This window comes from Drosophila pseudoobscura, chromosome 3 (assembly GCF_009870125.1).
Source record: "Drosophila pseudoobscura strain MV-25-SWS-2005 chromosome 3, UCI_Dpse_MV25, whole genome shotgun sequence".
NCBI lineage: Eukaryota > Metazoa > Arthropoda > Insecta > Diptera > Drosophilidae > Drosophila > Drosophila pseudoobscura.
Genome location: NC_046680.1, coordinates 12465162 through 12490654, shown reverse-complemented (window position 1 = coordinate 12490654; position 25493 = coordinate 12465162). Strand labels below are relative to the sequence as shown.

At 48.8% G+C, this 25493-nt stretch overlaps 1 protein-coding gene and 1 long non-coding RNA gene across 4 annotated transcripts in view; one reads left to right on the top strand and one right to left on the bottom strand.

Annotated features, from left to right (window-relative positions):
- GEFmeso (Guanine nucleotide exchange factor in mesoderm) overlaps positions 1 to 25493 on the bottom strand; it is a 41999-nt gene that overhangs the window by 10196 nt on the left and 6310 nt on the right. Inside the window, exon 1 of one of the 3 annotated variants that reach the window (XM_015184472.2) lies at positions 11891 to 12045. The exons of the other annotated variants lie outside the window; for them this stretch is intronic. The gene's annotated coding sequence lies outside the window, so the exon portion shown is untranslated. Of the gene's footprint in view, positions 1 to 11890; positions 12046 to 25493 lie in introns of those variants that run through there. 3 annotated transcript variants of the gene reach the window in all.
- Positions 14185 to 20951, top strand: LOC117183763 (uncharacterized). The gene is made up of 2 exons (XR_004468928.1): positions 14185 to 14578; positions 20826 to 20951. It is a non-coding gene; the product is annotated as an uncharacterized lncRNA (long non-coding RNA).

Below are 25493 nucleotides of genomic sequence, written 5' to 3'. Positions count from 1 at the left end.
GAATTGGAATTGGAATCGTTCAAATGCTGCACCTCTCCAGCGGCCAGCGGATGACATTTTGTTTATGCATTGGCCCCGCCGCCGCGGTCGGACCGTCTACGCCCCTCCCTCCTGGACGTCTTGGATCGTCTTGGCCAGCTGTTGATGGCGTTAAATTAATGCGCTTAGTCGCCATCGCCATCATCGTCATGATCGCTGTGTCCGCGGTGTCCGCATCGTTGTCGTCTGGCAATTGATATTTTAATCGGCATTTCAGTTTGTCTGTCCCCGTGGCTTGAACTGGCCTGGCGCCATCGCTTGTCTGGTGTTTAGGGAAATGCTGGCCCATTGGTGGCCCCGGGGGTGGGGCGGGGTGGTGTGGGGCCACTGGCTGGCATTATCAACTGTGAACGGCCGCCAGACGTGTCCCAAGCGCTCATGGCTTATGGGCACGCATCATTTTGCAACTGCCAATTAAGTTGTTATTCAATGCGACTCGGGCACACATCTGCCCCGATAAGAAGCCGAAGTAAAACGCAACTTAATTGAATATTTAAGCTGAAACATAAACTGCGAAACGGAAGCAGAATGCACACGTGAGCCGCATGCCTAGGACACATGTGGGGGAAAGACTGTGTGTGGAAAATGGCCAGGAAGTCGTAAAATCGAAGCCAAATGCGATCAATCTTAGGGCAGCATTCCAAAAGTTCAATAACTCAAACGTTCATCTACAAGAAGAATACGAAGAATACGAAAGAAAACCCATCGGGCCCATCCTTGAAGCAGATCTCCTCCATCTAATGTTCGCTAAGAGGCATTTATGATTTCTTGCGGATTAGCGATCGTTTCCGCTTTCCTCTACAAATGGTCTGGAAATTCTTTTCAAATTGAGCGAATCTTCCAGACGCATAAGCATACAAATTCCCCAAGATGCTGCCCCTCACGGAGTGCGGCATACAGATTTCAAATGTATTTTTAGCCCACGAGTTCCGTAGCCGCCGCCTGCCCCTGCCTGGCCATGGATCAGAGGCACTTAAACGGCTCACCACCGCCACTCCTGCCACCCCTTCCTGCCACCGTTGAGTGGATGCTCATCCAGGCCAACGCATTGGCAAACAACTTGGCTACTTTTGCTTTTAGTGCCTAGCACTGGCTGAGGCTCCTTTGGCGTTTCCAGCGAAAAGTGAAATCCTTTTAAAGCGGCAGCAAACAAAAATCTAGGAAAATGTCGCCGCCAAAAAGTTATAAATCTTGTTCATATTTGCACGTGAAAGACAGAGCTCTATGGCACAGCTAGAGCTAGAGCCAGAGCCAGAGCCAGAGCCAGACTCAAACACAGATACTCAGCCGGAGAGCCGGGGGAAGCCATAAATGTCACACGGCCTGGCCAAGAGGCAGGCAGGCTGGCAGGCTGGCAGGCGTGCAGACGGACAGACCTGGCATATTAGTTTTCCTCGGAGCGGTGTGCGGCATGGCAAAACGTGCTAAATTCCATGGGGCAGACATCCATTAAACAGCACAGGCCCACGACCAGGCCACGCCGAAACATGCCAAGGCTAAAAAGTGCTAAAATCGCATAAAACATGGCTGCTGATTCTAAATTAACTTGCGCCAGCACAGGCCCACACCACAGTGGTTCAACATCGAACATTGCACTCTTAACAATTCCAAATGGAATTCATTTGATCATCAGATACAATTCAGCATTAAGCTATAGAATCATTAATGCCTTGAAGTCTTTCTTTTCAATTTCAGAACTATCTTCATTCATATCGTTGTTCTGCAAATGTTCATCTTCAAGTTTTAGTCAGTCATTGGCCCACTGTGGCCTCCTCTGGCCTGTCCTGGCATGCGACACTTCACTGGAGGAGCACCGGAGAAGCCAGAGCTGTTGCACTTTGCACTCCAGCCCGAGGAGGAGGAGGAGCCGGAGAGCTGAAGAGCTCCCCACCTAGACACAACATCTCGTGCATTCTCAATGACGTACTGCTTGACTCTGGCATTTCAGAGTTGCAGCTAAAGATGTTGCCCATAAACATCATAAGCATCCCAGTCCCAGTCCCAGTCTCGAACCCTCCTCTCTTTCCCTCGCTGGCCTGGCTGTCTGTGATGAATGACAAATGCGCGAAATGCATAAAAGTGTGAACAGATTTTAGCCACTAAATATAGCCGCCTCAGCGGAAATGGCAACGGCGAACAAATTCGCTGGTAAAAACTAATTTCACTCGAGTCGCAGTTCCAGTTGGAGTTCCAGTCCCCGTTCCAGCCTCTCTGCCAAGCCCCGTTTCAGATGGAGAGACCGAAAATGGCAGGGCATTGGCCTTATGCTAATGTTTGCCTGGCGGTGCCAAATATGGACGCCAGTGCAGATGCAGATGCAGATGCAGATGCGGACAGCGACCATGATGGGGATATGGCCATGACCAGTTCAAGGGCTCGGTGAAATTGGCCTCAGGCACGATCGCATAAGGCCAGATAGAGACATCACCATCGCCGCATTGGCAGTGCGGTAGAGAGGCAGTGGGGGTGGCGCCATTGCGTAAACTGAACAATCACATTTAATTAGCAGATGGAGCTGCAAATATGGAAAGTAGCAGCGCCATTGCATTGACCTCCGCCTGGGAGACGCCGCGGCCTGGGCAAACAGAGCAGCTGGGGGCGAGACGCTAATCTCTGCGGACAGGCAACATTTTCATGCGGTTTAAGGTGTCTCTGTGTCTACGTCTCTGCGGTTTTCGCTTTCGAAATCAATTTTCCCCCATATCAAATACGCATCAGCCGAAAGCCGAGAGCACCAAAGACAGTTAGACCGAGGGAGAGGGAGAGGGAAAGGGCAGGAAATGTCAATCAGAGCTTAGGTCTTTTGCTCGCTCCGTGATTGATTAGAGTACGAGGGCTCCAATAAGTGGAGCAGTGGATTGCATAAGGGATTGCAGTAGGCAGCGTGCAACGACGTGGGAGATACTGCTAACCCAGTCAAGCCATAGCTCAAAACGTCACTCAATCAGTCAGTCAGTCAGTCAGTTAGTCAATCAGTAGGAGCCAGAGTCACAGTCAGAGTCACAGCCAGAGTCACAGTCGGAGTCACAGTCAGAGTAAGAGACTGTGCTTGTCTGCCAGTTTGAAGGCCAAGAGTCTAAAGTTGAGTGTGGATGGCCATATTGACTCTAGATAGGAGTGGGTCGGGTCCGCCTGGAGAGGGCTCACTGGCTTACCGCTAATGAGCTCCATAAACATGTTCACCGTGCGTCGCTTGGATAAATTTGCATTCCTCCGCTGGCCAAGATATCAGTTTGTTAACAGTGTTAACAAGTTCTGCAGCCTGTCTGTATGACAAGTCAATCCGCGTCCCAATCAGCTATGGTCTTCACTTCGGGTTCGCTGAAGGTCAGCGATACGATGCCAGTGCACTGCAGTGGATGGGATTGGTTGGGATGGAGTGGAATGTTGCCCACAAAGGTTACATCACTTCAATGCCTGATCCCATCATCATCATCGTTGATGGGTGGATGACAGCCCGAGAAATTAGCGACTGCCATCAAATGAAAGCCAAGAATGGGCATTAGAGGCCGCATCGATCCGCCAGGAATGTGGAGAGCCTGCCCCAACTGGAGCTGCCCATAAGCGGAGCTGGAGCTGTGCCATATGCCGCCCAAGGCAGTGGACCACATGCCAGCATAGCATCCAATGTCAATGCTTTTGAAAGGCATCAATTAATGGTCAATGCTCTCTCAAAGTGGTTCAAAGATTTTCCAGCGAAAAGATGCCACAGGCAGGACAGAGTAGAGCAGAGACCAGACCAGGGCAGAGGAGAGCGGAGCGGAGCGGAGAGATCGCTTAAATGGCAGAGAACGCGTTTGAGCCACGGCCAAAGTGTCTGTCCAAGATTGGTACAACGACCAGTGGACCACCGGCGTTGCATGCAACCAACAGCAGCAGCGTCAGCAGCAGCAGCCATAATTGGCAAGTGGAAAACTGCAACTCAGTGCAGCCATAAAAAGCAGGTCAGGCCAAAACAATCAAATTATGGCCACTTCTTTAATTGATGCACAAAAGATCTGCCTCCATGCCGAATGCCGAATGCTGAACGCTGAATGCCGCCCATTAACTGGCATCCACGAGGAGGCATCTGCTCTGGTCAGCAGTTTGGCTTTAAGTAGTACTGGAATATCCATTGGAATTGTGGCATCATAAAATTTCACTGCCATGGGCAGCCTGTTCTGTCCATCGGTAATTTACAGCCAGCAATGCTCCGCCGATCTGAGGAGCAAACATATGTTAATGAACCAGCCACAGACACAGGCACAGGCCCAGGCACAGACATAGCGATCGGTGTATGGAGATGGCTATGACGACCACGGCGAAACGACGAAACGACGACGATGGCGTGATGAAAGACAGGAAAAGGCGAGCAACAATTTAGCGCTTTAATTTGATGGCCCTGGCTGGGGCAGGAGCTGGGGCAGGAGCAGGAGCCACACCAAAGTCGAGTGCAAATTCTATCAACAGCTCCGTTCCAGCCCAGGACCTGGACACGGGCAAAGAGCGTTAGATGGCCAACACTAGATGTGGCTGGGACTGCGCTTCGAAAGCAATTTATTTTAATTACTGCCTGGCCGACTGGAGGCTTCGATGGCTTCAATGGATGCCTGACTAAGCTGGTGCCTGGACGGCTGAATGGCTGAATGTCTGTGGCCGAAAAAGTGCTAAAACCCTAACAAGAGAAATCAATTTTCGCGGTTCCCGATCCGTGGAAGAGATGTTGCCCTGGCCCTTACTCGCGTCTGGAGTCCATTGAACTCTGGTCTGGGGCTGGAGACCCTCGGGGGTCTTCATTTGAATGGACTTCCGTCAACAGGCAGGCAGCCAGGCTCAAGATTCTAATTGCAACATGTTGCAAAGTAAGTGCGGACACTTGCAATTAATAAGAATTGCTGCTGCTGTGGCTGCTGCCAGAGCACCGAGCCCAAGGAGCCCATAAAAGTGACTGTCTTCCTCTTGGTCCAGCTGGAGTCGGGGATGTTGGTCCTCCTTCTTGGGTCTCGGTCTGGGTCTTGGGTCTTGGGTCTTTGGTCTTGGATCTGTGGCCATAGCCAAAGGGCCTGCGTCGGCTTAAGGAATGCGGCGTAACGCCAGCAACATTTCACGCTTAATTATAGACGCCAAGCGCTAGGAATCTTTCATAAAGGAGAGAAGGGGCTCTTGTCTGTGGTTCTGGCTGTGGCTGTGGCTGTAGCTGGATCCCGATGAGGATAGGCATTTCCTATTGCCATCATCTAATGCCAGGGAAGAGCTCGCCACGTTTATTTATGTGTGGGCCGTTGTTTTGTAATTTAATAAGCAATGCAAAAAGGGGCGCGACAAAGTCGGAGAATGGCTAAGGAATTCGATCCGAAGCAAGAATACTCTCTGGGCTCTTGGCCAATCCACCCACACACATCCCCGTCCCCATCCACATCCACAGAAAGGCAGGCTCAGGCACGGGCACACGCCGTTGACGCCTGCGATGGGGACGGAGACGACGGCGCCAGGCCGATGGAAACTGCTGACTCAGATGGCAGAGTCGTTGGAGGAATGCAGAAATGTTGCTGCAGCATAATTCATAGGCAATTAATAATTGGTTGCACAAGCGCACACACAGCATACTGCCACATTTTGCTGCCTGGAGCCAGAGGCGCCGAACACGATGGCTAAGAATAGCTCCCACCAGAGACCTTTGACCTCAGATCCCTGCTCTTCAGGATATTGTGACTAATTATTGAACCAATTGAACGGAACTCGCAAGAGGATTGTATTCCTAGCAAACCTCAGGCCACTATATCTCAAAGAACATTCACTGGACATTCATCAGAGAGTGAATAAATGCAGCTGATGGTAGAGAGAATATACAGTACGAGTATCTGTGTATTCTATAGATATTTGTGGGTCAAGTTTAGTGTCAGAGCCTTGGACATGGCTCCCCTTTTTTTCGTCTGGCTCTCTAATTAAGCCACAATATTAATTTATGGTAATTGAATACTTCAGTGCCAGGCCCGAGGAGAACCGAATAAATAAAAGATTTATTTTGTCTGCAGAGTCCCGAAGCAGCCACAAATTGCTGGCAATTTCAAAGGCCCAGGCATCATTATTGGGGGCCCCACAATCTGGAGAAGATCTCTACAATAATTTGCGCCAATTAGAAGCATATTCAGAGTTCCATTCAAGTGGATTTTGGGTCATTATTATTGAGTTCCCTTCCGTCTGTCTGTCTGTCTGTTCAGTGTGTACGAGTACGAGTAGTATGTGCAATGGGAAGACATTCGGAATCGACTTCAGATTCCGAAACAGAAACATTAGGCCCCATCGACGGCCGATCGACTGGAGCTAAATATAGTCCCGTGGGCGCAGCTCCTCCTCCTCCTCCTCCACCTCCTGCTGCAGCCATCGAGGAGGCAACATGATGTTGAAATTTTGATTGCGACATTCTTTCGCCCATTCTTTGTACAAATTGTGCCATGGAATGGTAATGGGAATGGGTCTGGTTTTGGTTTTGGTTCTGTGGCAATGCTTCTGCTGGGATTTTGGGCTGTTGGGCGAGAGTTTTGTGCATTTGATTTACGGCAAATGGCCATGCTGACACGCCGCAAAGCTTTCTGCCCAGCGATTGCCTGACCCCAAAACAGAGAACCCAGCCCCGGACCGTGGCCCGTTTCTAATTAAATTCTCTTCGTGTGTCTGACTGCGACACGCCATCATTATCACCGATTTCTAGCCGCGTTCGGAGCGTTCGGAGCGTTTGGGCTATGCAAATTCAATGGAGCCATCGTGCTGGGATGTTACTGCAATGCAACCAGTGGTCTCCTTTCCACACACAAATGCGAGACGTTTCCTTCAGTGCTCTGTGGCACCTGCAGCAGGTATCGGATCGTGATCGGTGGTGGGCGTGGCTGCCAAATGTGTGCACTAATGGCCGCACAATAACAACAACTAATGACTAAATTTCACATGCCACACAACTTTTTAGGAAGCAAATGTTAATTAAATTTAATCACGTTTCAAGGCAGCACCACCACTGCGGTGGTGCCACCAGCGACAACATTTGCCAGTTCAAAGGTTAAGTGAGTGCGCCAAAAGTGGCCGCATTCGGCTGCAGGCGACACACCCCAAAATGAGGGAGAGAGAGAGAGAGGGAGAGTGGGAGATCGAGGGGGGGGCACCAAACAAAAGCCACGAACAAATCCGGACAACTTTTCACAACCAAACGGGCGTATCAGCAACGCATCAGCAACATTGTGTAGCTATACCCTTCCAGAGAGGGTATCGTGAATCGTATTGGAGCTTTGGAGGCAGGGAATCTATAGTTCTATCATCGGCTCGGATAGGAACAATCGTCTAAGCAGAATGTCCCCTTTGGAAAAACTCTGCCTCCCCCAAAGATAATCCAATCAAAACTCAACAAGAAGTAGTTTCCTTTGGATATCTGAGTCTGATCACTATATCGAACGATCTGCAAGGGTATCAAAGGCTTCGGAGCTGTAGCTGGAATTTCTGCACTGTTTTTTGTTTTCTTTGCGGGCATTGCAGGTTGCATTTCGTCGCTTGTGGCATAAACGCCAATTATGTGCAACATATGCATGTACGCGGAGAGGAGAGCACAGCGGAGCGTGGCATGTTTGCCAATTTTTCATTTCCTGCAATGGCCAAAACAACAAAACCCGAACCTGCCGCCAGATCTCAGGTTGCGGCTGCCGCCGCCGCTGCCACTGCCGCAATTGTGGGGGGAAGATGCGAGTGCAGCGATAAGGCGCCAAATGGGCAGCGGGCACCACGGATCGGATGGAAACAGCCTTGGAAGCAGGCGCAGTTGCCTTGCCTGTGTGCCTGTGTGCCTGTGCGCCTGCCTCCCAGTTACTCCATACATTAGAATGACGGCAGCAAACACATCCACAGCCTGCCACTGCAACTGCAACTGCAACTGCTACATCCATAGCAATTGTCATTTTTCATGGAAACAGAGACTACGACTCCGAAGGCGAATCGCGGATAACTCTGTCGGACTGCCAGAGCGGCATGCAAATTGCCGTAAATTGAATTTGTCTGATTACGTTTGCGCCCCAGTCGCAGTCGCAGTCTCAGCCGCAGTCGCAGTCGCACTCACAGTCCGGTAATCGATTGTCTCGGGACCAGAAAGCCAGAGCAGGCTCCGGCAACGGCAACGGCAACGGCAACGGCACCGGCACTGGCACCGGCTCCTCCTACCTTCAATATTTACTTTGCAGCAGGATTCGATCGCAAGAAAAAATGAAAAATTGTGCCAGGAAAAGGCTGGGAAGGAGGCGCAGTCGGACCAGCAGATAAATGATGGCATTCGAATTGCATTTCGATGATTGCGAAATTGCCGAGTTGTAGATGCAACGCACAGAGAAATTGCAAGTACTATGTGCCTCATGTGGCACCACAAGCTGCGAGTGCCTAATGGAGATTATACAGTGTGGGAAGGCAGGAGGCCTGGAAATGGTTTCCCTAAGCAAAGAGATGGATGGCCACAGCAGATTTCGGCATAGTCTGGAGGATGGATTCAGATCGATTCAGGTTGCTCGGCGGATGTTTATCGGTCCACGTCCACTGTCACAACAAACACCATATCGGATTTCCCCCCAAGGGAGACACTTTCGATTGGGTTCTCACGCCGCTTCTGTGATCCGTCGGAACTGCTGGGGTGATGCATGTTTATCAAAGTGAGTCATGCCCCAATCGGTGTCGTAAATGCCTCCTTCGTGAGTGTGTGCATGTGGCTGTGTGTGTGTGTGAGCGGGAAGGGGAAGGGGAGCTGTCAAAATGCGGCACCATCGCGTGGAGCCTGGCTCTGATCCAAACAAAGCGCAGCTGTTTCACACGGGCTTTTGTTCTTGTTCTCAGCCCAGTCACCGATCAGCAATGTGCCACACAGGAAACATGTTCCCCCTTCTGGTCCATGGCAACCTTTTCCCTGTTTTCACAGCTTTCCTGCTTTCCTGGTTTCCACCAGCGCTTTTCCTTTCACGAAATGCGTTCGTTGAGCCACACGGCGCACGCCACCCGCCGCACGCCGCACGCCGCCCCCCGCCACCGCCAGGGCCATTAACATAAAAATAAATTTCGCTTTTGGCCGGGCCATATCGCGGCCATCAAATCGCCAAAGCGAAATGAAGTTGTAAGCAGGGAACCTCCTGGCCGGGGGCTTCGTATCCGCGACTTTTTCGCGTTACGTGGCAGGCAACAAAAAATCCGAACAACCAAAAAAGAAAAAGATCGAAACGCAATAAATTTCACAAACGCGCGCAACAATTAGAAACTGAGCAGCAAATGCAACAACAGCGACAACGACAACGATTGCAACTGCAACAGCAACAGCAACAAATGCAACAAGCAACAAGAAACGAAGGCTACCTTTGGAGGCCGAAGCTTTTGATACCCTTCAGGTGGATCGTTGCTATGGATCGTCATTCGATATTTTTAGCAATTTTTCCTATCAAGGCTGTACAATATAGAGATATATTCGTGGATAAGATAAGAGATTAAGACACCCTCTGGAAGGGTATCAAAAAGTCAGAGCCACATAGACCAGCGGCCTGAGCGGCGGCTGCGCATGCGCGTTGATAATTTCTTGCTATCGACGCGCCATGATCACGTAAATTATGTCCAAAACTGAAAATGAAATCACTCGGAATAGCCAGGCAACAACGGGGCAACAACCAATAACCAACAAAAAATGCCATGCGACGATAAATTTCGTATTGGAATCCAGGCGATATGCATTTTCGGGCAGTCAAGCGCTGCCTATAAAATCGGTTTCTGTTTCTCTTTATTTTTTTTTTTAACCGCTTGATTAATTTTTGTGCGTTTGGCAACAGCGAAAAACTTTTAAAGCGTCATTTTCCCTGTGCCGCTGTGCCCCTTTGCCCAGTGCCCCGTGCCCCGTGCCTCGTGTGTTTTTCCGCTGCTTGATTAAGTAAAATCAATTTTCGTAGCTCAACGATTTCTAAATTAATTGCCATTGGCTGGTGGGAAATTGGTTTTCGGCATTCGACTAGAAAAATATTCATTGAAACTCCAACTGTGGACAGATTGAACACTCGGCTGGATAAGCCACCGATGGAAAGGCAATTCATATTCTCCCAGATCCACGCAAGCCGCGTAGCCCCCTGTCAGACATAAACATTTTCTGGGGAGCTATTTTTAGGCCTGTAGCTGTGGCTTCCTCCTCTTTGGCTTCCTTTCGAGCCTTGTCACTCCGTTCTCCCCAGTGATTCATGCATTTTTACTTGGCCAACGCCCGCCTAATTAAGATAAATACTTGTACACTCACAAAAGGAGAGAGCGAGTGAGAGGAGAGGATGTTGCTGCTGTCAAGTCATTGCGGCAAATGCAACTGCAACTGCAACAGCAACAGCATTTCAGTTAGCACTGTGCTCAAGCGGGCCTAAACCGTAGCAACGGTTGTTCAACATCACACTCTTCCTTGCCTCTCTTTTGCAAGGCAGGTACTACAAGTGCCACAGCAGCACCAACAGCAACAAATTGCAGACGACACAGGGAAGAAGAATGAAGACAACGCCTCCTCCTAGCGCCACCTACGTGAGTCGTCGTCGTCGTCGTCGAAGTCCCTCCATGGATGCATGGGTGCATGGGTGTCCAGAGATGCTTATCGCCCTTGCCTCTGGACTTTTCATTCTTCGACTGGCACAGCGCCTCCGTTTACTGGAGAACTGCCTACGGGCTCCCTCCGTTGCTGTGGCGTTGCAACGGAAGTCAGTAAACTTTCAGGGTTATTATTATGCCAGGCTTGTGGGCCCCAACCTCAGCTGTCGGCTATATGAGGGGTACGCACACTTGGCTGGGACACATGTGGCATGCATGAAGTAAATGAGGTAGAGTTTCCATTGCCGAAATAAAGCTGTTTTCTTTCGAGAACAGCTGTTTCCAGCAATTCACAGCTATTTCCATACAACCGAACAAAGGAAACCACTTTAGATTTTCCCTTTGAATACTTTTATTCCGGTATTCCCCGCAAAAATACCTACGAAATGGATTACCCTCAAGGGTATGGCTTGGGTATTCGTCACGCAGTGAAACAGATTGCAGGTAGAAACAAAATAATCTTATCGGGCTGATGTCATCGCTATAATTTAACAGTTGATGCGAACATTGAACTTCCCGCCCGTCTTTATCTTTATCCCTCGGCCATTCTATCCTATCCATCATCGGTTCTCTGGCAGCTCCCGAACCCGAGCTTCATTTTGGGCTCAATTGGATTTGATTTGCGAATCTGCTGACCCAGATTCGAGTCACAGTCAGGGCTGGGCGTGCTTGCATCCACTAACCACCGCTGCCATAGATCTATCCAGTCAATATCTACATATAACGGTATACCATACGATCTATTCGGAAATGGTACACCATTTAATGCGGTTTTCTGTAGCATACCCTACGCACCCCAACATCTGTTGCCTCAGAGGGGAGACAGACGCACCCTGTACTTGCGCCCGATATCGCATTTCTAGCACTGCCCCTCTCCCCCACCCTGGACCCCCACTACATGTCGTTGACTTTTGTTTATTAATTTAAAGCGGAGCTATCTTTCTCTGTCTCTGTTTGCCGTTGGAGTGGTGTTGGCGGTGGTTGTCGTATCATGTTATGTTAATCCGTTTTATCTGCCGCTTTTGCTGTGTTCGTTTTCAGATTTCAATAGAACCGATTTCGTGGGGGGTCATTGGGTTTCGTCTGACTTCGATTTTGGGATGGATTTCCAGATGCGGGTGGATACCGGATCGCGAGGGTGGACTGCAGCTGACACAATTACAACACACGATATACTGCCCACAGATGTTAGATGTTAGAGGAGAGGGAGAGTGCAATGTACTCTCGACTGGAAGCCCTAGCAAGCACTCACCTCTCGCTACAGCAAGTGTTCGGTATCCAGTTTTTTGTGTACTCTCGGGTCTGATAATCCAATAAAGTCCAATCGGGAGGAGAAGTAGTTCAAGTGGATGCCTGATTACCGAGCTCCACCGATAAGAACAAGTTGCAGTTGCAGTTGCAGTTACAGTGGACTGCAATTACGAGTACTTCTTCTGGAGATACAGATACGAGTATGCCGGCACTAAATGCATCTTTAAGTCGGTTCACTCAAGTGGAAAATTTTTCATTTATTTATTTTTTATGATTTAAAATTGTATAGAGAGAGAACGAGAGATACGCGCACTGCTTTGGGGTCCACTTAACTTTGAACTTCTGCTCGTAACTTTTCATAGGTTTTTTCTCTCCCGATTTTCGTTTCTTTTCTCTTCACTTGGGTTATCGGCAATTGGAAATGCATTGACCTCGTTTCGAGGGGCAGGAATGTTGCCAAACACACACACTGCGAGCTGTAAACATTTTCCCCGGCGGTGTGTCAGCGGGGGAGGGTGCGGCACCAGCACTGCAATTGGTGCACAACGGAAGCAGCACCATATCCATATCCATTCTCGTATGCTCCTATGCTCGTAGTACTCCCCTTAACAACTATTTAAATGCATCGCTGCACACACAAATATGTATAATTTTCTCTGCTGCTTCGTTTTTTTTGGTTTAAACAAAAGGCACAACGCTGCGCGGTAGCTGGTTTTTGTTTCTTCTTTTTTTTTTATCAGCCACACCGATGTGCACCGGTCAACGTGAGGCGGAAAACTGAAAAAAGCTGACAAAACAAAAACCGAAAACGAGACTCAAATCAAACTGTAACAGTCGTTAAAGCTGGGAACGAGCAAGAGAAAGAGAGAGGGAGAGAGAGAGTAGCAGAGAGAAGGGAAGAGAGAGAGAATGCCATGCCTGTGTGCATGCGCGTCGGCGAGGCCGGCCTGTTCCCAGTCCGAGTCCCAGTCCCAGTCCTAGTCCCAGTCCCAGTCCCAGTCCCAGCCTCTGTTCCTCTTAGTGGATGGGCACTGCACTGCACTTGTGCGTACAATACGAGTAACGAGTATATCTACCCAGATGCCGCCTATCTGCCGGATGCAGTGTGTGGCCGCCGCCTCGCTGTATCTCAAGGGTTGCGCACTGGCCCTAAAACTGGGGTAATACTCGTACTCCTCGTCTCGCATTCACTGGAAGATGCACTCGGAATGGGAATTGCAATTGGAGTCGCTATTGGAGAGTCGGAGTTGAAGCTGTTGATTTACGAGTGCCCTGCTATTGACTGCGCTCCGAGAAGTGGTGAAAGTGTGTCTGTCCCCATCGCTGAGGGGAGAGAGCACAAGCCCAGATGCCGATCAGGGTTTATTCAACCCATACCCTGGCCCTTCGGGGGGTGGGTTTTCCCCGGGATGCTGCTGCTGCCGGAGCCGGGGAAAACTGTTGCGTGCCACTGGGAGTGCCCTCGGAATTGGCGCACTCGTGCAGTGGGACAGTCGTTCGTGTGGGGTGGGTCTCCGTCTCCATCTCCCTTTTCCCTTTAAGGTGTGCCGGCGCATACAATGCAGAACTCTTTATAGAGAGGGTGCTGTGGCACTCCCCCAGAATCAGCAGAATCTGAGTCGACTCTGTCACGCACAAGGCGGTACGCAACGAAGGGGAATATCGCAATCTGTTTAATTGAGGTGTTTAGCCCGGTGAATAATAAAGGCCGACAATGAGGCCCCAGACAAAGGTCAAAATAATAAATTAGACACGCGCCTGAGTGGAGTTTTTGCGAGTGGAAAGTGGACCCAGAGTGGATCCAGATATGGGACATTGTCAGGAAAGTACTCGACAAAGAAGGAGCAAACATTCTGCTTCCCTGGATGAAATCTCTCTAGCAAATCCCCGTCCCCAGCTCACATTTCACGGGGCGTTCTGTTACAGACTAGTATTCCTGAAATGTGTCTGGCCGGAGACCCAGCCGTGGCCATTTCGTGACCAGGCACTTGTCATTAGTCCAGCCATCCAAAACAAATGATGGCTGCGCACACACAGTGGGCAGTAAAAGTCTTTGCATGGCAGGAGCTGCCGCTGACGCAGCCGCTTGGCTTTGGTGGAAAGTGTGCCAAAGTAGAAAACCGTAAAGTAAAGTAAAAGTACTCGCACTCGTAATAAACTATAATTATGGACGGGAGAAACCGCATGCAAATCGACGGCTGGACTGGGATGGGGATGGGGATGGGGATGGGGCCACGGCCACGCAGACGCAGGAGCACACTCTTATGCAAGAGCCAGCACAACAGTGGGCTCGCAAAGTAATGTGACAGGCGCTAAATGTGCTGGCAATCGATTTGATTTGCAATCTCGATGCGAATTTAATTGAAATGAAAAATAGCCAGCCCCCCTTTCAGGCAGTGGGCGTGGACTCGCGGAGGCGTCTGGTGGTTGGTGGCTGGTGAAAAGGCCAGCTGTAAGGAAGTCAGTCGGTCGCCAATGCAAATGCAAATGGAAATGGAAATTCAAATGCCACACAGCCCACGCAAAATTATGAAAAATTATTAGACACTGGCCACTAGAGAGGGAGTTGGAAGCTGGACGCTGGAAGCCGCAAGGAGCCATGGCTCCATGGAAAAAAGTCGATTTCACGCTGGCTAATGAAACAAATTATAAGTGGCCGCCTGTCGTCGGGCATTTTGCGGAAACACATGTGAGTTTTGTCATTTCCATAACCGTGTTGCGTCTGCTCATTGTTGTTTCTACCTGGCATCTGCTGGTTGTTGCTCTCCATCTCTGGTTGTATAATGGTAACCCAAGCCCAAAGACAGAGTCGAGTCGGCGGCAGGTTGTGGGGTTTTCGAATGGTAATGCGATACTTTTTGAATGGCTGAAAAATGCTTTGAATTTCTGCTGATTACCAAATATTTTAGTGCTAAAATAAAAGACGAAAATTGTGTGGTTTGTTCGCAGTTCTGTAATTGCAAACTCTACTCATCGCTCACCGCTCATAACGATGATATAATGGAGGCCTGTGGCATGCGTCACATGAAAAACAAAGAACTTATGATGGGAGAGAGGAATAATACATTATGTTCGACGTATCGGATAAAAAAGCGTGATTCAGAGAGGTTTTCCCATCTTAAGAACATCATCCACCAAAAACTTATCATGTGAAACGAAGAGGGGTCCCAGATTTCGTTTAATTTAATGAAAATCCTGCCACAACAGAGATTGTGTGGTAATTGGATGCCATTCATTCGAGGGGATTATGATCCGTAAGGCGGAAGCTCTGCACACCTCGAACTATGGCTCGTACGGGTATCTCCTAAGTAGATTATCTCCCATACTGTCGCCTGTCCACACATCCCATGCTCCGACTCTCCACAGCTTTTACTTTTGACTCACTTTAATGGGTCTCTACATCACTACCATCATCATCGCAGTGCTTCAGGCTCTTTAGCCGTTGGTTCTTTGTTTTGTGGTGGTAACCCTTTTAACATTCCATTTCATTTCATTTGGTTTTGTGGACTTAAGCTACTTTCGTTGTGATCGTTGTGTGGTTCTGATGTGGGAACTTCTTTTCGCTTTTAATAAGCCACCCAAGCACTTTGGACCCCAGGTCTCCAGCAAGCCGCAAACTCCACTTGACCGTGATTTGTTTTCGTCGGTCTGCAGCAGTTCTCAATGTGTCATTACTCGTAAAGCGCCTCTGTCTTTGTGGATCTGTGTCTGTATCTGTATCTGCATCTGTATCTGTATCTGTGTCTGGTGAGTAGTTTCGTTGTTGTGGCGGGAAAGGCAGATCCAGCATTAATCACTGTCAGCGGCCTGGCCACCTCATCGTCATCCCCCAGACGCTCCCACTCTGCTCTTCTCCGATCCGATCCGAGCCGAACCGAACCGATCCTACCCTCCTTATTGGTCGCCTGTCTGCATGTGATTTCATTAATTTCGCATTCCGATGCACAGCGGCGCAAAGCAGAATTCCATCCCCCCATCTGCCTGCCTCCCCCCCTCTCTGGTATCCAAAGCCCCCGCCATCAGGAAGTGCAAAGTGTGGAACATGTGCACGGCGGACGGACGGAGGGACGGAGGGACGGCTTGGTGTGGCACGGCACTTGCATTTTTTATATTCAGAGTATTCGGCATTTACGAGTTTTCAGTATTTTGTATACCCTTTCAAAAGGAGCACAACTTTTGGGATTCGTTCAAGAATTTATTTTAGAAATCTGCTGCAGGAAGATTTATTCTGTAAGGATATGGTCCTGATTTCCATTTCGATCGGTTGCTAAGGAAACTAGTGTACCAAATATATATCTAAATCTTTGGAGAAACTCTACTTTTGACGGAACCACTAGTAATCCCTCCATATTTAGTATATCTGCCCATAAAACCGATCATTCCTCAAGAGTATTGAGTGCTTCATATCGCTAAACTCTGTCTTTCTTGCTTTGTTGTTTTGTTGTATTATTTATTGCTTTGTACGCTCTTGATCAATCAATTCAGCCCCGGGGCCTGCAGTGATGTATTCAAGGTTCGCTACGTATAGCAGTACGAGTATATTTTAATTGAATGATCAGAATCACTGGCCGTCGGGCCTCTCCATCTGCGGCTTATGAATCTCTCGTGTTGATCTCAAATTGGCTCTGGCTATGGGCTATGGGCTATGGGCTATGGGGCTCTTGAGCTTAATTGCATCCAACAAATATGAAAATCAATCGACGCCAAAGAGGCGCCAGTTTCAATTTCAATTCCCTCGATCGACCGCCTGACCCACAAATGCCGTCGAGATCGTCGCCAAAGCCAAATTGGGCATCAAGAGCGACGACATCGACATCGACATCGAGAGAGTCGTCCGGCAAAAGGCAAATATAAAATATTTGCTTATTATTTATATTTGAGATTTATTTGCCAGGAGGCAGGCAGCACACGCATCTGCCAGCCGATGCCAATGCCGATTTCGATGCTGTTTGCCGTTCGTTCCCCGACTCCGGTGTCGACTCCAACACGGCTCTGCTGCAGCTTCCACTGGAGATGGCAGCGTGACATGGGTCGTGATGGAGTACGCCACGAATCAGAGCTTTCTGGTGGATAAAGCGGATGCCTCAAATATCGAATAATCGTTGTACAAAAGTAACTAGGGAGATATATATTTCTCCCAGCCGATTGATGGCTAATTTCTTCCAAAATATGATTTCCCCTTAACATTCTAGGCACTTGAACCATCCTCAATCAGATTAAGTCGCTCTTTTAGTGGCAAACACTGCCATCGCTAGCGGCAGCGGTGGCGGCGTCGGCCCATGTCACCATCACCTTGTCGCCTCTGTCTCTGCCTCTGCATCTGCATCTGCCTCTGCCTCTGCCGCCTGGCCAAAGTCGGTCGCACATGTCGCTGTTTGCCATTTTAGGATTTGTGGCCGAAAAAGAAGAAAACTGAAAATAATACAAATGTGTACGTACTCGTATGGAGGCTATATGCAACATGGCTGCTTATTTTTGGACAGGCGGTAGAAAGTGCCGCCGCGGCGGCAACAACAACAAATCACAACGGCAGCGGCAGCAGCAGCGGCAACAGCAGCGGCAGTTGCAGCTCATTATTTTAACGGTCTGTAGTTGTTGTTCAGTTTCGGTTTTCCTTTTGCATATCACCATTAGCGCTGACAGGGTAGAACCACAAAGAAGTCGCGCGTTGAAAGTGAGCGCCAGCTGTCGCCCAGTTTCCGCATTGGGACTGGCGACTGGGTACTGTGACTGTCCCTCCTGCTTCTTCCTTTGATCCTCCAGAATGCGGTGACCCCGACTCGCTTTCGTTCAAGCAGCAGCAGCGGCAACATGTTGCGAAAGCCGCTTGCCACAGTGCAAAATATGGCCAAGGCGCTTTGCCTGTTGTCTGTTGCCTGTTGCCGGCGCTTTTAATTGACAAACAAATTACAGGCTGCATGTCGGCTGCGGCTTGTTGGTGGTTTGTCTCCTGGCCAAACCCTGCCCCACACAGATGACATGCAAAACCAGCGCCGAATGACTAATTGGTCAGCATAATGGTCAGTCGGGGTCCGGGCTGTGAGAGCTCGGATTGGCACTGTGGAAATTTGTGGAGACTACGAGTAAGCAGAACCACAAATCATTAATGTGGGCGGCAATGCTCATAGCAAAGATCTACCAGCAACAGATACATATATTTCTATCCCAAGTGCCTTTTTTGCCCCACTGTGGGACAGCAGCAGTGCAGTTCGTCAAGCCATTCACACACGATTTAGAGTCGTCGCCGTGGGGCACGAAACACTGGGCGGGGGACGTGGACTTGGGACACTCGTGTGATGAATTTGCCGCCAAGGCGCCGCCGCCGCCGCCTGCGCCGTCTCTGACGCTGGCGCTGTCGCTTGGGTGGTCATGGGGCCGGGCATGGCCAACTCCTGCGGCTTAAATGTTTCGACAAAAAGTTCGTTTCCATTGACGCTGCATGAAATGGAATGACTAAATTATTCATTGCAGGATTTATGCAGCCGGCGGTCGAAATCACTTTCGCTCATACATGAAGCCGAAGGAGTCCAAAGGTGGAGATGGAGTCCGAGGCGGGGCCTCTCCCCCATTTGTTTGCTTTCCTTCGCTGAGAGTGCCAGGGTCTGGCAAACATTTGCCACAATTAAGGCACATGACGCCGCTTAAACTCCGACTTGACAAATGAAGTCGGCTCGGATCTCATTCCTGCCGCGGAATGCGGCCCACTCGGAGGGAGGGGAACGCTCATTACGCCGTACCTGGACCTGCCAGCGTAGTCTGGTAGATGACGCCTCTGTTTCCATTGTTGTGGCAGCCGGGGGTAAGGGGGAGACGCAGGGAAGTCAACGCCCACCTGGGCTGCCGTTTAATGGCGCAGGCAAATAGGGGCTAGGCTCTCCGCCAAAAGCTGTCATCGTCTGACATCGGCATCGGCATCTGCATCTGCAGTGGTGTCTGGGTCTGGGTCTCGGCTCTCCATCTGCATCTCCATCTCCATCCGTATTTTATTTGTATCTTGGCCTGGCCAGAAGCACGCGCCGGGCCGCATTGTCTGACTGACAGAAAGAGTGTGGGGCGCAGGCGCAGAAGGCCTTTATTGTTATTGAAAAAGAGTCAGACAACGCGTCTGAACTCGGCTGAAATGTGCTCTGAAAGGTCGAGGACGTGCAGCTGGAGGAGCAGGGCTGGATGCCTTTCCCGTAACTTTCGCCCACTGAGAAATGTGGCGAGTAGTTTATGCCACAGTTATGCCCCAAAATTATTGTGCATTATGATTTGGTGCTGCCACATTTGTGCCTATCGCAGCATGCAATCTTGTAGCCCCGGCAGCAGTTGCAAGCCAAAACGAATCGAGTCAAAAGGAAACTTAACCCGACCGCAATCGTTTGCCACAGTCACCCACAAAAGTGGACTTCCTCATTGCCGCTAAACGCAGCAGCAAATCTGTTGTCTGAGTCTGTTGCATAAGCCAGGAGTTGCCAATCCAATCCGATGCGATGCGATCCCTCCTCCATGGCTCATCCAGATCCAGGGCCCAGTTATGAATGAAAACGAATCGAAACAGATATAGATATAGAAATTGCAGTGCAAAATGTGCGAGGGGTAGGGGGAGGGGGAGGCAAATGAGAGAGCGGCCTCTTTGAGGGCCTGCACCGCGAACAGGCAGGAAGCCAAGACGGAATGGGGCTGTCTGCTGGGGCCTGGCAATTGTCTGCGGCTAAAATGAAAGGCCTCCGAGTGTATGGCAAATGATAGACAGCCGGCTGACTGACTGCCTGACTGACTCCCAGCCCCAGCCCCAGCCCCAACCCCAACTGCAACTGCAACTGCAACTCCCTCGCTGGACATGCAACGGAAGCGCAAAAATAGCAACAATAATGCCACACACACAGACAGACAGACAGACAGACACACATGCCGAGGCACATAAAACTTTAAATAAACCTTTTGCTTTGCGAAATTTGTTGAACTTTTGGCGGTGTGGCGTTTGACTTATTGCCCACTGATCCGCAGACAAATTGTGCCCCAGGAGGAGACCATGCCAGACCCCTCATACGAGTGGTGTGTGTATGTGTTTGTGTTTGTGTGGGTGCTGGGTGCTGGGTGCTGGGGCACATAAACAAATTGTAATTTAGTGTGGCACACAGGATGCCCCATGCCAGGCGCCAGCTGCGCCAAAGAGAAAGTGAATGTTTGCTGAAATGTGACAGGTTCATTTGACACACCGCACCGCACGGAGGGATCTTTGGATGGATAGTTATAGATCCCAGTCCCAATCCCCGATCGCCGAAGATCTCTGCAGATCTCTGTAGATCTGTGCAGATAATAGTGGCACTCGCACACTCCCCGGAATCAGGTCAATCGTTTGAGCACACATAAATCATGTCGTCTGCCACTTGCCACTCGCCATTTGCAACATCAATTGCTAAATGGCCGACGCCCGTTGCGGCTCCAACTGATTTCCGCTTTGGGCCAGGCTCGACGACTGCATTTTAACCCAATTAAAGAGAACAGGTTGGCACCTCCGCAGCGACACGGCGACACAGCGGCAGAGCGGCAGACCGACAGACCGTCAGAGATTTCAATTTACGCCAAAATATGGAGCAGCAGTCATTGGATCTAAGATCTGTAGATCTTATCACTGCCGCAGCAACATGGTCCGGAGAGACAGCATCCAGCATCATGGACTCTGAGAGTGTGAGGGCGCTGCATGAATTATGTTCGATTTTTGTTGCTGGGCAAGTCGGATTGGATTTGGATGGGAAGCCCGCATAGGGAAAAGCGAATTTAATTAAGTCAGAGATCTAAGACGCGATCTCTCTGTGGGCAGTGCCATAATTCATGCGGGGAAATGGGGAGAGCGCGAAGGGAAAGTCGAAAGTCGACAGTCGACAGTCGACATCGATAATGGTGACACATATCAATAAAGATTCTCGTATCTATCCCACATCCCACAGATCGGATGGGATTAGACGGCCCTGCAGGGATCCCCATGTGGCTAGTGGCTGGTGGCTGCTGGCGCCACCACTTGTCGCCGTGCAAGTGGGTCAGTGGTGCAAGTGGTGCTGCTATCGATGCTTACCTGCAAAGAAAGGAAAACAGAGAAACGGGTGAGAAAAAGCAATTAAGCGGCAGTTGCCATAAAAGAAACCCAGCGAGAGCTCGGCCCGGCACGGCCCCACTCAAAGCGAGAGATGAATTTGCCAAAAGCGAACATGACACGAACATAAAGGAGAATAGCCATGGCCATGACCAGAACCCCCAGAGGAACAGCAAGGGGAGGAGGCAAAGAAAGTCCCGCATTAGACACAGAAAACGGCGGGGCTCAGCCTCCGGGGGAAATCTCCTCGTGGACAGAGATCTCTGTGAAAGCCTCGCCATTCAATTACCTAATGGACAGGCAATCGATAGAACCCATGTCTCATGGCTCCAAGTGGCTCCTTATATCATCGTGGAAAGGCAGCAGCAATTAAAATTCAAAACTTAAACGCTTTACGGCCTATTAAAGTTACACGAAATTAAATTTTTATTTTTATTATCGTTTGTGGCCCGGGAATTAACATAATTTCCGAGTCGCCTTTGGGGGGGGAATGGGACGGGATTCCTGCATGGAAATGGGAAAAATATAACAAGAAATGTATAATTTTTATGTGTCTGCAACGTTTTGAATTTAATTGCTTCATTTGCGCCTTTAGAGTGGCCGAGGAGGAGGCAGGGGCACACTGCTGTGTTGGCTTAACAACTTCTGCCACACTTTTGGATTCGTTTGGATCAAAAATAATTGTGGACTGAGCTGCACTCATAAATTATGCATTTCAATGCAAATGCCAACGCAACTAATTGGTTTACATAAGATGTACATATAACTCTGCTTCTCTGCCCAGATTTACGACCATAAAAATGCGCCAAGAAGCGGGAAAGACAGAGGAAGAGTCAAGAAAGAAGGCAGTAACAATAACAATAATGCGGTAATGACAACTGCACGACATTGACAATATACGACTACGTAAAAGAGAAAAGCCATGCACTTGGAATACCCAAAAAAACGTGGCATTCAGAGAGAAAGAAGCTCATCCAAATTACGCATACGCCACCGTAAAAAGACAACCGACAGCCGAAACGGAGACAAAAGCAGACAAAAGAGCAGCGATTGCGCAAATGGAAAGCCATCCCATCCCATGGTATGTTTACTCTAGCCTAATTAGGGGTCCACTACAGCCCGTGAAGGCGCTAATTAGGAGTACTCTCGTGCATAGGTGGGTGGATCACTCAAGCACTCCGGAGTCCGGACACGTCTGGCTGCACGATCGCTGCCACTGATAACACTTGGCTGCCATTTATGTTTTTTACAATCTTCGTGTGCCTCGAGTGCTAATTTCGCTATGCGATTGATAGCATTTCGAATTGCTTTTATTTTTCGGTTAATTTTAATTTGATTTGTGGTCAACATCGTGTCTAAAGAGGTGCCGACACCCAATTGACAGCTGAAATATGTGTTCACTCTCCCAGATCTAGCGTTGTGATTGGAGTGGGACTCGGGTTTGCCTTCCCCATTGTGCGGGGGAAATGCAAATGAATTTAACGAGCATTGCGTACCCGTTTTCGAAAGCATTTTATGGTCAATCATTATGGCACTTGCGACGGTCCCAATGGCGTGCTAAAAAATGAACTTAATTGCAGGTTCGTGGAATCTCAGGAATGCTGAATGGTATTCAATGCACAAGGCAGTAAAAAGTGCTACATTTCCAAGGGAAGGTTGCCCTGCCAATGGAGGGTTCTTCCTTTCTCAATGTAAATCGATTGAAATGAGTAGGAAGTTCCATTGTAGGTTTCTCCCACAGAAATTCCATTCAACCTCAAGATTAAACGATCTATAATGAATTGGAATGGATCTGCTGGATCATAAATTTCAGCCTCCCCGAAGTGTGATTCTCTAGATAAGAGTTTACAAGCTGGTGGCCAAGCACAGTCCATTGGCCGACACAAATCAAAGTCTGGCCAACAAAGTCTCCAAATGGGTTAAGCCAAGACGGATTTATATGTTGGCCATAAAAAAGTAGAGAGAAAAATGTATGCCTTAGTCCGACTCTTGGCTATTAAATCGAAATCTGAGCTTTTGTTGGGGCACCACCTGACTGGAGAGACGAGAGGCGTAGCCAAGATCTTTTTTCTCGGTTTTGTGCTTTTCTGGGTAGGGGAGGTCATAAAACCTCGCGTAGTGCCACCAAAAAAGAGTGTGCAGCGGGCCAGAAAGAGTTAAACCTCCGCTATCCCTCCTCCTTGTTGGGGGCTTGGGGCCGCATCGTCGAGTGGGTGTTGCTACGTCTGAGACGTGCCACAAGCTGCAACTAAACTTGCAGTTGCAACTCAAGTGGAATATGACGCGAGGGGTACCTACTTGGACCACGCATGCGCGCCTCTTGTTCGGGGCCTACGTGTTATCACGACCAGGTCTTTCACTTTTTATCCACCTCGTACCCCACACACTCGTACGAGTATGGGTATGAGTATGGGTACTCGTATGAGTGTTCGTACTGGTATTCGTACCATATTTCGCGCATGTCCGCACAATTTGTTGCCCCTGGAATCGCTTCAGGCCTAATCGTTCAATAATCGCAGCGAAATAAATGTACGGAATCTATCCCGACAGCGAACTTGAGAAGCTGCTCAAATTACAATGGATTGGAGTCGCTTGGGAATGGGTTTTCGTTTCTTTTGTTTTTGTTGTTGCTGTGAAACGGGGAGGGCTCGTAACTGTGGGGCTGTGTAACCTTAGACTTGGCCTGGGAATCATTAAAGTCATACGCCACGTTGCCCATTGCCAGCCACTTTTGTAAGCCGCTCGGCCGGTCGAAAATAATGTTGTTAAATACGAAAATTCATTTAAATTACAAAGCGTCAGTGACATACGACTGAGCGAAGGTGAAGGTTATGGTCTTGGATCGCTGAATAGTACCCCATAAAAATGTACGGAAGAGAGAACTGTAGGGCATCAGTGTGGTCTATCAGGCGGTCAGCAGACTGTTTGCGATAATTCTTTGGACAAATATTGGGAAACACATTGGTGGCACACAGGTCATGTGAGAGACCCTCGGGGCGCCACACAGCTCGCTTGAATTAATTAGAGCGGCGGTACATGAAGCCAAACCATAGATACGTGTGTGTGTGTGTGTATCTATGAGGCACTGACCCAAGCCTTCGAACAAGCAACTCTTTGTAATTTTTGACATGATATGCCGCACACAGATTCCAAAGAGGGAAATTAATAAGAGAAGAGAATGAGTCGAGCGCAGCGATCATCATCATCATCCTCCGATCCGGCTGCGATAAATGTATGTACATACATATGTCTAAAAAAGATGATGATGATGGTGGCTGAAGAACAAGTCGCCGGACGAGGGACAGCCGTCGCCAGTCGACAACAAGTTTTTCCAATTTTCATGCACTAAGCGCAATCGGTGCTCATGATCTGTACATTAGCGTCGTGTGTTGATCGCGCAGATTGCCCCAACATCACACACAAACACACACACACACGCCTCGAAAGGAGGCGCACACACAGACACATAATGGATGTGGATGTGGATATGGATATGGAACCATAAACCAACCGCTGACTGATATGCCCGTAGTCTCCCCCAGTTATAGCCAGTTAGCGACATCCATTCCTATGCAAATTCGAGCCTAGTTTTTGCGGGGACACTCGATCCTCTATGAAGTCATCACCGTTAGGAAATGCCATTACGCAAACACAGTTTTCTGTTCGTTTTTAATTCGGAAATTATGCAAAAATACACGCCCCCTTGTATGTACCCCAAAGTGGCTGTCATTTAGCAGGTGGGCGTCTGTGAGACATTGGGGGGCGTGGCTGGTGTCCAAAGGAGCCCGACAAACAGGTGGCTCCGGATCGAAGATAGCGAGAGATAAACTGCAAATGATCTGTGATCATTTATTAGAGATCAGAGATCAAAGAACGTAAACGGAAATGCAATCAAATTTTAAATTTGATAGAAAGATATATAGAAAGTATAGATATCAGATGAGCGATTATCTAAAATCAGTCGAAAGTTGAAATGATCAGTTCTGAAGATCAGTATTTCAATATCAGATTGCAGCTTTATAGGAAACTTATAAGATACTTCTACATCTATTGTCTTAGCGGTGAACAAATTTGATCCACTTAAGCATTCGCTTAGCGATCGTTTACGAGTGCCATATCGATTAGTCTGTTCTCTTTTTGTTGGCTCTAAACCAAGTCCAAAGCTCTGATGTAAGATATTTTCGTATTTGATTTGAGCAAAATTTAAAATCTCGCTTCTCATTGTTTGCTTTTCACGGCTGCCGCCTCACGTTTTTCCCTCCTGTCGGTGTGTCGTTTTTTCGGCTTGTCTGTATTTTTCCATGCCTCCAATTTGTTGAACTTTTGTGCAAAACAAAGCAACAGAAGAGAATAAAAGATATATACATATGAGTATATATTTAAAAAACCTGTTCAACAACATATTTTCAATGTTTATTTTTTGTTTCAGCTTCAGAGAATTTTGCATCGACAGTTGGATAGGTTCAATTCTAAATGGAACGCTGGTACGCATTTGGTTTTGTTTGGATCTTGGTAATGGTATTGG